The sequence below is a fragment of the Coturnix japonica genome, chromosome 3, assembly GCF_001577835.2.
Source record: "Coturnix japonica isolate 7356 chromosome 3, Coturnix japonica 2.1, whole genome shotgun sequence".
Lineage (NCBI taxonomy): Eukaryota > Metazoa > Chordata > Aves > Galliformes > Phasianidae > Coturnix > Coturnix japonica.
The window spans coordinates 45,766,254-45,776,688 of NC_029518.1; the positions used below are offsets into that span (position 1 = coordinate 45,766,254).

At 34.1% G+C, this 10,435-nt stretch overlaps 1 long non-coding RNA gene across 1 annotated transcript; it reads left to right on the forward strand.

The window, feature by feature from the left end:
- The first annotated feature begins 370 nt into the window (after positions 1-370).
- Positions 371-7,693, forward strand: LOC116653270. The gene is made up of 2 exons (XR_004306839.1): positions 371-516; positions 6,177-7,693. It is a non-coding gene; the product is annotated as an uncharacterized LOC116653270 (long non-coding RNA).
- The last annotated feature ends 2,742 nt before the right edge of the window (positions 7,694-10,435 follow it).

A 10,435-nucleotide genomic window follows, 5' to 3' on the forward strand; every position in this document is an offset into this window, starting at 1 on the left:
GATCCATAAATTAAATGCACTTAATATGATCTAGTCCCCTCAGGTATAAATTACAAATTATTTTCAGAATCTCTGGTCCATCTTCAGCCATCCTCAGAAAATGAAATATTTTTGTCTACACACAGGCAACCTTTAACTGTGAAAGTGTCCTGAATACCAATTTCACCAGAAATATAATATCTTCATTCATCTTAGGAAGTTATGACTTATGAAGCTTAATCTGAACTCTCTGTAAATAAAACAAAAGGAGAAAAAAAAAAGGCATTATAAAAATAGTGCATCAGTAGAAAACCTGAGCTGCTCTTGCTAACATTTTTATAGCAGAGAAAGAACTCATTCTGTGGAAATAATAACATAGATGAACTATTTCTTCACTTGAAATGTTCCATAAACTGCAACTGAATAAACTGCCTATGATTTTTACATTAAAATCCATATTCTAACATGAGCTAAATCTTTTTTGTATTTTGCAGCAATACTGAAAGCGCAACATTCAAGCTGCGATCAGTAATCATGGTAAGTCCACATTAACCAAGATCACATTAACTAAGATTAGCAGTAGACATCATACAGTTACTGTGTTTGCAGAGTACTACCCTTGTATTCTTTTCCTCATTTCAGAGTACTTTCACTCTTTTCTGTTGACTTAAATAATGAATTTAGATAGAATTACAATCATAGGATAACAAGAAGTAGTTTGAGATATAAAATAAGTCCTAAATAAGTGAAATAGACAACGCTACTCTAAAATGAGTTTGAAAATCTGGTATTGAACTCTATGAGAGCCAGAATAATTTGGGTGGAACAAAAGATGCTGGTAGATCATTTTCTTCTTGTGTTAATAATTGCAAATTACAATTTGTACATTATATTATTCCAAAATAGTTGAGAAATCAGAATTGTAGTTTTATGTGTTTGTATAATTTTCTTCTATGATGAATTTTTTTGCTTTTTATGGTACATAGAAAGAAAATTTATTCAGCATTCAAAAAAACCCCAATGCTATTCTGGTTTATAAACACCTGTTATTCATATTTGTGAACAATACCTGTGTGCATTTCTGAACATTCTCGCTTGCAGAACAAAATAGAGTTGACACTGTAAGATAACATTAAGCTTCAGGAAGTACAAGAGCATCCTGGAGAAAAATTAATTCCTATCAAAACAAATATTTCTGTTATAGAATTCCTCAACTTGTAGTGTTTTAACACTCAGTAACAGTTGATGAAAAATTTTACTGTCACTAAACTTTTTATTCAAGTGCCATTTTCAGTTTAGCTAACATTTTGAAGACTGTATACCATGTTTCTGTCTAAAATGAGGTGGTACTGAGTCTGAGAATTCAAATCTATTTTTCTACGCATTTTAATATCATCCAGTTTACCAGTTACTCTAGCATCTTTATCTCACATTGCTGTAGAAGATACAACTGAAACAGTGCTTTCTGCTTGGCTTTCAGACACAGGCTCTGCAAACACTTTGAAAAGAAACATGAAAGAAAGCACTTAAAAAAAAAAAAAAAAAAGTTTGTTGAAGAATATCCACGATGGCTTAACTACACAAGGGACTGCTTAGTTTGCAGTGGGGTGTTTTTAGATCTGGAATTAGAATTTGTTTATGTAGAGAGGGTCTGTCTGACAACAAAATACCTTGTACAGAAAAGTATTGTCAGGACAGATCAAACACTCAAGCTTGCTTGTGTTTTGAATGCTGTAAGTTTTCATTGTTTCATAAATGAGTCATTAAACCAGCAGTGAATGAGCTCAAATGGCAAGAATCTTTCAATTTCCTCGTCGCTTTGCCTTCCTTTGTATGAGCTGAGTTTGTTTTGTGCTAAAAGCAACTCTTGCTAGCTTACTGTTCCTCAGAACTGTTGTATATTTCAGCATTACTGAAATAAGAAAGCATTTATCACCAGTAGATAAATACTTGAGCATCTCCTAACTTTGATGTAGCTTTCTTGCATATAATTCATATTTCATGCAGAAAATGGTGCTAAAGGAAAGATATTTCTGAAAACACTATGTATTCAAAAACCAGCAAATACAGGTTTGGTCATGTGGTTGTATTCAAATCCTTTTTCATCTGCATTCTAATAGCCATCACAAATGCAGCCTGTGACAGAACCACAGGTACATCCATCTTTCCTCAGCTTTCATCCTGTGTTGAAACAGAAGGTGCTTTTTTGCCTACTGTAAAACATTCTTCCTTTAATCACAGTACATTCTGCACACTTAATGAGTTAAGGGTATGTTTTCATGTCATTAAAGGCTGTATCATCATACGTAATAAGTGGGAGCTGATTTAAGACTATGTCACCTTTGATGTGCTTGAACTTGCAACTGTAATTTTTTTCCTTTTGTGTGTTATTTGCAGTCATTATGAAAACAAATTCTATTATATGCAACTATATGGAAGCCCACAGATCACTACCCAGTTTACTCAGGCCATCTACCTTCATGGATCTTTACAGCCTTAGGAATTTCATAGGTTTTTCTATTGATTAAATTACATAGCTTCTTATAGGTATCACCCAAAAAATCCTGTCTGTTACTTGAATAATATCTCCGTCCTGAATTTCAACTCTGTGCTCAAAAGCACATACATTTTATTGGTCATAAACTAAATAACAGTTATGAAATCTTTAGTGTTGATTATTTTTATTATTATTTTTATTCACTTTATTGCCTTCCTTCCTATTGCCTGGGAGGCAGCAGCTTGTAACTTAAAAAAAATAAAAAAGGAAAAGAAGGGGAAATGACATTCGTGTGTCCGGTCAGAGTGATTCCATGTTGTTTGCATGTGAATCATTATTCCTCTCTTCCATTGTCAGAACAAATACTCACAGAATTTACAGAACTTCCCTTATAGCTAAAATAGCAGCTTAGAGTGTAAGAAAGGAGAATACTCTCTTAGAACATGGCAAAAAGTTACAGTTAAGAGTATTGGATTATTCAGATATGAAACATTTGGGTATTTAACATAAAGATATGAAGGAAACTACAGGTAAAATATAAAAGGTAGAAACTGACCTCTCACAACCTTGCATTCCTTACATTGCATTTCTTAGGAGTGGAAGCCAGTCACTAAAGCCATATCATCATCATAGTTACCACTTACATTTATCTTTTAAACCACTCTTTTGTTCTACAGTCTTGTTTTTGTCTCTATACTGATAAAGGTTAAAATAAATAAATAAATAAATAAATAAAATTAAAAAATTTTTTAAAAAAATGACCACGTTTTATTTTATCCTACCTTCCTCTATCGGACTTGCACTTACATTATTTCTAGAAATAATCTATCTTCTACCATGTCCATAATATAGCTTTGAGCCACATACTTAATAGTTTTATATTTTCATTTCTGACTCCATAAAGTCAAAAATGAATCCTTATGCACAATTAACCTCCTGATCAGGATGTCAGAGGCACACTGATAATTTTGTTATTTTTTAACATTGAACTGTTTATAAAAAAATGGGCATTTATTTTAGGTACAAGCTTGACCTGAATTCTCCTGTCATAGAACTTTCATTCCTATGTTTGTGGCAAACACTATATCACACAGAGCTGCCTAATGATGTCACCTCTTCAGAGCTGGCTTCATGATATTTCTCTCCCATACACTGACAGGCACTGCAGTAGCCCATCTATCTACAGAAATAGCTCTGTTAGCACAGTCAAGGCTTCCCTAATGTTTTACATGACCACCTACAGAGACAGCTGTTGTCTCTATTGCTTGAAGTTTACCAGTGATCACTGGTACCTGTCCTCCAGGTTTGCATGAACAACCCTCATCCTCCTGCTCATGAGTACAGAGGTCAAGTGGATGCTCAGAAAGAGCTGATTCATCTGTAAAATCTCCAGTATTAATTGGTGAGTTTTAGGACACAATAAACTAAGGCAAACCTTTTTTTTTTTTTTTTTAATTGTACTGGAAAGTAGCTTCTCTGGAGTAGGCAGAAAGAGTCTGGAAAAAATCTTTTTTAAACAAAGAAGCATTATTCTGAAATTAAATCTATCACTGAGAATGTTGTCATCACTTTATGGATGACTTTGAAAATCTCTCTCAGTGTTTTGCACCACGGCACTTTAAGAAATAGTTTTAAGCAAGGCTAATTAACTTCAAAGAAGGAAGGAGTAAAAAGGGTTCTCTTTCTTATTTATTTTTAAGCTAAGTGCTGTCTTAAATTAAATGAATCATGAAAAATTAATATTGTTACAGTGCCACCCCTGTAATTTGATCACTGTTTAATTTAATTTTTTGTTTTATTTAATCAGAGCCACAGGAACCTGCTCATTTGTATTGTAAATTACACAACTTCTGCCCTTTATTTCATATACAGTTGATCACTTTTGTCAGGTAAGATTGGATTATCTAATCATTGGCCATATGAAATTGCCGTGTAATCAATAGGGAAGGTCAAAATTTCTAAATGTGATCCAGAAACAAAGTATCTAAGGAAATGGGAGGTTGGTGAAATCAAACTAAACTTTCATATGTTTGAAACATTATTATTGACTATTGGATCATTATTACCATAACATATGGCTGCTTTTATCTTCTCTTGCCACTTACAACTTGAGAGCCAGTCCTACGGCTCTGGTTATTGATCATAGCTACTGATGACTTGATGGAGTTAGCTCTTTTGCTCATCAGTTTCTTTGGATGTTGTTTGAGTCAAGACATAATGATTTTTACACTGGCTGTTCTGCAAATACATAGTTAGCTGACAGATATTTTCAGTCACTGAATATACAACTTTGAATGCAAAGCAAATTTCTTACTGTTTAAAAAGCATATCCACATGTTATTTGATAGTCTGTAGATAGACACAGACTGGTAGAACACTTCATCCTTATTGTCCCATCAGCCATCATATAAGTCATGCAATTAATCAGCACTCTGTGCTCTGTCGTTTGAGTTGTGAACTTCTTAGGATGGGGATTTTGCTTCTTTCTGATCTGCAGATATGTTCAACTTCTATTCTGGCAGACTGCTACTGCTGTCAGGATGCACTGTGGTTCATGACCACATGAATGACTTCCTCTAGGTGCTATCACACATCTGTCACTTGGCCACATGTTTAAAATGTATGATGTGTTGGCTAGTTTGAATAGCTTCTGTGTTGGCTAGTTTGAATAGCTTCTGCTCCGTGATGCTCTCAATATGATTACATTTGCTTTATGCCCTTCTCATCAACACAAATGCAAATATATTCCCAGCTAACTAAGTCTTGTTCTTGTTCTTTGCAAATTCTTTCAGCTATTCACTTAAACAGCTTCCTTATTTTGCATTTGTTGTTGTTGTTTTGTTTTTTTGTTTGTTTGTTTTTTAATTAATGTTCATTACATCACATTGACACAGAGAGTAGAATAGATGGTTGCAAGCCTAGTTATTGTAACAAAGACATCTGGAAACAGGTAAGGCTACGGCTGATTTTCTGTAAAGATAATTCTGCTGGTTTATGATGACAGCAGGAAGATTGCTGGCAACCAGAGGGAACTGTGTTGGTTGGTGAAGAGTTTATTTGTGGCACATACCACATTCAGCAGGATGAATGATTAAGAAGAGTCTGATAGTGTTCTTTTGACAGATACTGTAGGAGATATGGGGTGAGGAATTTCCTGAATATTTGCACTTGAATGACAGTGGAAGTTCCTCACGAGTCCTACAACCTTCTGTGGAGGTATTTAAGAAAGGAACTGAAAGGATCTTAGAGATAATTCTGAGTTTTATGTGTGCAACTCTTACTGAGATTTTATGTGCCTTGTTTGGAATTTTCTATGTAAGCTGATATTCTGAAAGCAGAACATTAAATGAGTTAGAGAAACAGAATTACCCTATGGTAAAGAAAGGTGACAACAAGCAACACTGGTGACAACAGGTGACAACACTGATAACAGTGAACAGCAACATCTGGCATATCATGGCAAGCGCATACTCCGTTTTGTGACTATCCTTGTGACAACTCCAAAGTGGCCAAGTGCACAAATGATTACCTGCTGACCTTAAATACAATCAGACACCTTCCGTAATCATTCTGGAGCAAATTCACTCATGAAGGAACAGTGCCTTTTTGACCCCAAATAAACTAACATTTACTGTTTTTCTAGTCATTTTAAATTCATCTGGCTTTCCTGTATGAATTTTTTTTTTATTTGTTTCTGTAGGACTGTCATCAGAGCATGTGCCTGGGAAGAAAAAGAACAAAATAATAATAAAAAAAGCCAACAAGTATGTATCTTGCAAGAAAGTTTAAGAGATGAAACAACAGGTCAAGATCAACTTGCAAACCTCTCAAGAATAACAAGACAGTGAACTTGACGTTCCATGATATTTGACATACAGCAAATCACTATTTACATTTTATCCCAAAACATTTACCTGAGAAAAGGTCATGGCGTTAAATTTGGAGACATTTACAGCAATTGCCAAATGTTTGCTATCTACATGAATGTCATGCTTCTTAGTCAAAAGAAGGTTGAAGCGCTAAATGTCAATTATTTTAAGTTGTTTGATGGCAGCACAGATTGCCAAGCAATATAAAAAGAGGTTTAATAAATATTATATACACTGTTAACCATAAATCTTGCCTAGAAGAGGTCAGAGTTTTGCACAGAGAGGACTTATGAGGAGCAACAGTGCAGGACATTAAAGCTCAATTATTGCTGTCCTGGATTAAGGCATTATGATTAAGTTGTGGAAGCAGTATACTGCTTCTTCTTCTGCTGCTGTCAAACTTGGGAAAGATCAGAACTGATGATTAAATTACTTTAGTAAATCATGCCATTATACTTCTTGCAGTATTTTGTCCTTTTTAGGAAAAGAAATGGTAGGGCTAGTCTTTCTTTTCAAGAAATCTAGAAGTTCAAAGAACATGTTCTGATGAACTGTAAGCAAATTTGTTTTGCTAGAGTCTCGTGTTCTTGGAGCTAATTCAGAAGTTAAGCCTAAAGGTATAAAAGTTCATCACATCATAACTTTGTATCTTCTAAGTACACGTCTGCTGTGCATATATAACAACTCATTCATTTACCTACAACAGAAAAAATAGTGTCAAATGGCATTGCTCGGAAGGGAGCACTTAGCCAATTTAAGTACTGAAAACTCCTTGAAAAGAGTTGCAGAACCATTAGGGTGTACATTAAGTAATGTGGGTTTCCACTATAGAATCTGTTTGATATACACAAGGTAAAAGTGAGAAAATTTAATTTATCTGCTGCAGAAGACTGAAAGCCCAGATGTTTCCTGGTGGAGTTGAGAAAAGCTTGTTCCAGAAAGAGCAAGCAAAGTATTTAAAATATGTATTTGATAAAATATGGGATTCTTTATTTAAAAATTCATGTGGTGAGTGGTAATGTAACTGTTGAAGTGATACGTTTGGTTTTCTTGTCTTTAAGCCATGTTTCTTCACATTTTGCTCTGTCTCAGTGGAAGTGGATCTACAACCTAAAGACCTTTCAGACCACCTGCCTTCAAGTATTCAACAATTCTTGAATACTTAGGGAGCTGGACTTTATGATCTCTGGAGTTCCCTTCCAACCCCTAAGATTTTGTGATTCTTTGATTCTTGCTGGACCTTATACAAATAATAGTGTTTTTCTATGCATTTCTAAACTTTTAGCTGACAAAGCTATTTCTTAAGTGTGTTCATTTTGCTGGTTTGAATAAAAACACCTGATGTGAACTAATGACTTCTCAGTTTTAGCTGAAAACTTCATATAAATGTATGAACTGTATTTCTGTAGATAATTTTTAGTTCATCTGTTTACCTGTGAGCACCCAAATCTTTTTTTCTTCAAAACTGTACATTGGTTGTTGATTCAAATCATTGGTCTAATTATTGCATCTTACCTGTCATACAGCTTTGCTGGAAATTTCATCTAGTCACCAATAACTGAGTAGAATTCTGAGCCCCAGTGCTCTGAGATGAATTAGAAATTTTCTGTAATACAAAATTGGCAATGCCAAGGGCAAAAACAATTCTTACTGCACGCTGCAAAATCTCTGACCTTCTTTCTGCATTCTTGAATACGCACCAGATTCATGATCATGAGTGCTCCCATTTTTAGTGTCTCTGAAAATAATACTTCACTGCTAACACATAGAGTAACCATTAGAAAAAATTTTGACTTCTTCTCTGACACTGCAAGTAAAGACGTCACTGTGATCTTAACAGTACAGGTAAACAAATTCAGGATAGCAATGTTTACACAAAAATTTATATTCTTTTACCACTGAATAATTGAGCAGGTATCAAATAGCAATGTTTCAATTATTCATTAAGTTACTTTACCTACCAGAGAGATTGCTGTAGGCAGATAAGTGTCACTTGTATTAAAATGTGAACATCTTCACGAGGTTTGCTAATCAGATCTCCAGTTCTTAGACCACAGAGAATCTTTATTCATGCTTGGAAACACAATAAGATTACTCAGTAGAGGCCACACTACAGTTCTATATTTCTGAAAATGTAAGTCAAGATGTTCCACGCAGTCTTAAATCTTCTCTTTTTTATACTCATGAACACATGCTATTGTTTCTGAAGGATGTATTTCTTCTTCAGTGGGACTCATTTTTGTTTTATCAGTTTTATTAAGGCTAGTAAGAAAATAATGGACTTCAGACCTTTATTTTTAGACAAAATCTATAGTATAAACTTGCACTATGAGATACAATAGAACAATGATGACAGACCTAAAAGCCACCTTCTCTTGTTAATCAGTTTTATGATGTGTTTGTTAGGTAGGACTGAACAAAGTCAAGAAAAATACTGCTTTAACACTGACAAAATTTGAGGTAAACCCTTGAATCTAATACATCTGATAGAGAAGCATGATGTTTGACAGTTAATACTGTAATTTTAATGATATCATGTTGAATATGCAAAATGAAGCTGAGCCTTACAAATGCAACTTGGTAACACTGTTTTGGAGTCATGGATAAGATTTGTATTTAGCTAATAAGTACATCATTTAGCTGATTAGAAGGTAAAAATATTAGTTCACTGTATTCACTGTTCACTATTAGTTCAAGTATTTCCAAAATTGTCATGTTACTTCTTGGGCTCCACCTATATTTTTCTAGAGAAATTTAAAAACATGCAAAGTGTAGAAATTGCACATCAAAAGGAAATATGTTAGTTAAAAGTATTTAACATTAAAATCAAAATATGTGTATTGAGTCAGTCAGGTGTTACTCACAATATCAACTAAACAGGAACAAGATGTTAGATATGTATTAGCACTATAAAAATAATTGAAACTTCAGTGAAATATTAAACAGACAACTGTGTTGATCTAATGTTGAGGAGATCCTCTGAACTCATTTTATAGACAATAAACAGAGACACTTTTAATATATATTACTATTCTTAAGCAGACGTCCAAATTGGGTCAAACGAGATGATATTTAACAATACTTATTATAAAGGGTGTGGAGGGTGATGAGCTCACAATGTTGAAAACTTGTGAATACGGTGACAAAAATTTGCCATCAGTTTAAAGATTCAGTAGTAAGTGGAAAATAACTGTTCCATATTTATTACATTTCCCCTGTACTCTTGCAGTTAAACAAAGGATGCTGCTGTATAATAAACCATCTGCACCAAGTAAGGAAGCATCTTTTGTGTGTGCCCTCAAGGAAAGAGGGAGATTGCAGTACATATGAATGTATGTAGACACCACCTTGCATTCTTCTGAAGCATCATGCTAGTTATGTTTCTAGGAATTCTACAATGGGCATATTCCATCAGAAATTCATAAATCCTTTGCAAATGCACAGGCAGTGCATTTACAACAGAGTGTTTATAGCTACTTTATTTCAAGTTAGGAAGAGGGACTTGTTCCTCAGAAAGGGAAAGTAAAGAGCAGTTTTGCCCATTGGCTCTCAGAAGATTCCAGGTGAACGTTCCCATAAATCAAGGAAGTCAAAGCACTCTTTGAAAAATAATGTTTATGCCTCTTGCGTAATGTTTAAAAAACAAACAACAAAAAAACAAAACTGATGGTACTATTTCTATTGTGTTTTATATTCGTTTTCTTCTTTCTTCTCACTCCCTCATGTACAGACTGATATGTATTAAAGACTTTTTTTTTTTTTTTTTAATTGATAGTTGTTAGCAAATTGTATGCCTTATTGTTATTCACCAGATATTGTTTCACCAGAAGAAGGGTAGAGGGGAAAAAAGTAGTGTCTTGGCAGGTTTGCTATTTCCTGTTTTGTTGGGTTTTTGTTTTGGTTTGGTTTTCAGATAGCTATCAGACTTTAATCTTCCCTTTTCCAGCATAGAAAGTATTGAAATTATATCGCATTGCAATCATTCTATCTAATCTGTTAATGTAGGATTGAAGATCTACTATGCTAACGATATTTGCTATGAAAATATTATTTATGAAACTGAGAATATGGATGTTCAAGTTTTGGAAAC